Here is a 3,400-nt window from a genome sequence, read left to right on the forward strand (position 1 = left end):
ACTTAAGTCACTTAATAAAAGCAAGTCTTCTGGTCCAGACTGTATACCAATCACCTTGCTATCGGAGTATGCTGATGCATTAACTCCACACTTAACAACAATATACAACCGTTCGCTCGACGAAAGATCCGTACCCAAAGACTGGAAAGTTGCACAGGTCACACCAATATTCAAGAAAGGTAGTAGGGGTAATCGAATAAATTACGAGCCAATATCGTAATGTCGATACGCAGCAGTATTTTGGAACATATGTTGTTACGAACAGTATGAATTACCTTGAAGCAAACGGTCAATCGACACACAGTCAACATGGGTTTAGAATACATCGTTCTTGTGAAACACAACTAGCTCTTTATTCACATGAAGTGTTGAGTGCTATTGAAACGGGATTTCAGGTCGATTCCGTATTTCTGGATTCTCGGAAGGCTTTTGACACTGTACCACACAAGCGGCTCGTAGTGAAATTGCGTGCTTATGGAATATCGTCTCAGTTATGTGACTGGAATTATGATTTCCTGTCAGGGAGGTCACAGCTCGCAGTAATTGACGGAAAGTCATCGAGTAAAACAGAAGTGTTATAGACCCTTTACTGTTCCTTATATGTAAAAACGATTTGGGAGACAGTCTGAGCAGCCGTCTTATGTTGTTTGCAGATGACGAAGTCGTTTATCGACAAATAGAGCCATCGGAAGATAAAAACAAATTGCAAAACGATTTAGAAACAATATCAGAATGGTGCTGTGAGGTCATCTATATGAGTGCGAAAAGGAATTCGCTAAACTTCGGATAACGATAAACCAGTCTAATCTAAAAGCCGTAAATTCAACTAATTACCTAGGAATTACATTTACGAACTACGTAAATTGGAAGCAACACATAGAAGATGTTGCGGGGAAGACTAATCAGACTGCGTTTTATTGACAGGACACTTAGAAAATGTAACAGACCTACTAAGGAGACTGCCTACACTACGCTTGTCCGCCCTCTTTTAAAATACTGCTGCGCGGTGTGGGATCCTTTCCAGATCTCACTGACGCAGCACATCGAAAAAGTTCAAAGAAGGCCAGCACGTTTTCTATTATCGTGAAATATGGGAGAGGGTGTCACAGAAATTAAACAGGATTTAGGCTGGACATCATTAAAAGAAAGGCGTTTTTCGATGCGACGGGATCTTCTCACGAAATTCCGATACCCAACTTTCTCCTTCGAATGCGGAACTAGTTTGTTGACACCGACCTACATACGGAACGAACACCACGATAAAATAAGAAATTTGTTCTTTCCGCGCGCTATACAAGATTAGAATAATAGAGAATTGTGAGTGTGGTTCGATGAACCCTCTGTCAGGCACTTAAATGTGATTTGCAGAATATCAATGTAGATGTAGATGTAGACACACTTACAGGAGTTGCCATCGACAGACTGGAGCAGACTTTGGCGAAACGTTCATCAAAAATTTCTACAGTCAGAGGTCAAATCCATTAAGCTAGACGTAACCTATTTGAGAGTTCTAACTAGAGTTAAGTTGCAAAACATTAGTGTAAGACCAAATCTTTTATGCAGAAAGTTTCAGTTACAGGATACCCTAGGACATATATTCCTTTGCTTGGATTAAAACATAAGGACAAGGAAGAAACAGGCTTCAAGTACCAGTACGATCCCTACCGCCATCGACTTAAACGTCATTTTACAACAGGGCTGGTGCATTTCCCCACGGACAAAACATCGTTCGCATGCCTGGCATGTTGCTCATTTCAGTCAGTACTCAATTAAAAAAGCTACTGTGGACATATCAGACCACCATCTTTCCTGCAGCAGCAACACTGCATCGTGTGGCATAGTTGCCGCAGAAATTAAATTGAGCAGTTCCAAAAGATTTTATTCGTCTCTCTTGGCTTGCATTGACCAAGTACACAAGTTGGACTACAATGATGACGGAAGGGACGTTTCGAATGCAAATGATCTTTAGTGGACCCCAACGATTATCAGAATCTCGAAGAAAGAATATCTTTTCGTATTTTCTAATTTATGTTTCTTTCCATTTTCATCATGAAAAGTTTTTGTTTCCAGCATGAAGATTAAAAAACGAAAAAGAAGAGGAGGAAAAAGGATAAAGCACGTTGTAGAATACAGCATGGGAATTGAAAGGGAAAGTGGTTAGCACTGCTGACCCTCGATGACGGGATCACGGGATCGATTCCTGGCCGCATAGGAAATTATTCACTTTCGACTGGGAACGTGTGTTGTCCTCATCATCATCTCATCATTATTAACGTGCAAGTAGCCGAACTTGCAGCAATAAGAAGACTTGCACCAGGTGGCCCATTATCTCTCGGGCAATAAAGCTACACGCATATTTCAATTCATGTTATTAACGTGCGACCAGAGGTGTGGGTAATAGCTAAAATACAATGCTTATACAATACATACTTCGATACTAATATTAAATGCACAAATAACTCTCTCGTGTTTTCTTAACTAAACAGCTGAACTGATTCCGATGTAATTGGAGATTTAACTATCTTTGTGTTGAGGGACGATCGAAGACACTTTAAAAGAATTATTTCATTAATAAAACCAAAACTCAATTATAGTATCCTTCGATGAATATCCATATAACTACATACAACAATAATGTATCTTTTACGGCGTTGTCTGTGACGTTCCTACGTGAGGAACCCTAGAGTCGCGATAGGCAGCTGCTTGAAAACCTGACGTTATTTGGCTGGTGCTGCCAATGTATGACAGCTCACGTGCTGCTGGTGAAGACCAGGACGAAATGGGCTGGGTTTGTCGGCGTGGAGCGCCGACCAACTGCTGGTACTGCCACCTTGTAGTGCTGAGTCTGAATTGCTGATGTGGCTGAAAGGCGCTGCTGTTACTACCGACTGCTTTTAGACGTTTCACGTTGTACACTCCAAAGGCCATCTGTCTGACGGAGCATCAAATGTGATTTATCTGAGAAAGCAACCTGTCTGCGGTCAGGGGATGTCCACTTGCTTTATTGGAATGGAAATCCGAGTTTTCCTCGCCAACGTAAAGCAGTCACCATAGGTGCATGAATCAAGAGGCTGTTACACAGGCCCATACAGAGCAACATTCACTGACGGTCGTCAAGGGGACAATGTTGGTAACCTCGTGGTTCATCTGGCTGGTCAGTTGCTCAACGGTTGCTTGTATATTCGCCTGTACACATCTCTGCAGCCGTCATTCACTCCTGTCATTCCTGCCCGTGATGCACGACAATTGCCTAGGCAATCGTAATTTTCCCATGCACGATACGCTTTAACCACAACGGCAGCCGGCCACTGTGGCCGAGTGTTTCTAGGCGCTTCAGTCCGGAACCGAGCTGCTGCTACTGTCGCAGGTTCGAATTCTGCCTCGGACGTGGATCTATTTG

Source organism: Schistocerca piceifrons, chromosome 6 (genome assembly GCF_021461385.2).
Source record: "Schistocerca piceifrons isolate TAMUIC-IGC-003096 chromosome 6, iqSchPice1.1, whole genome shotgun sequence".
Taxonomy (NCBI): Eukaryota; Metazoa; Arthropoda; class Insecta; order Orthoptera; family Acrididae; genus Schistocerca; species Schistocerca piceifrons.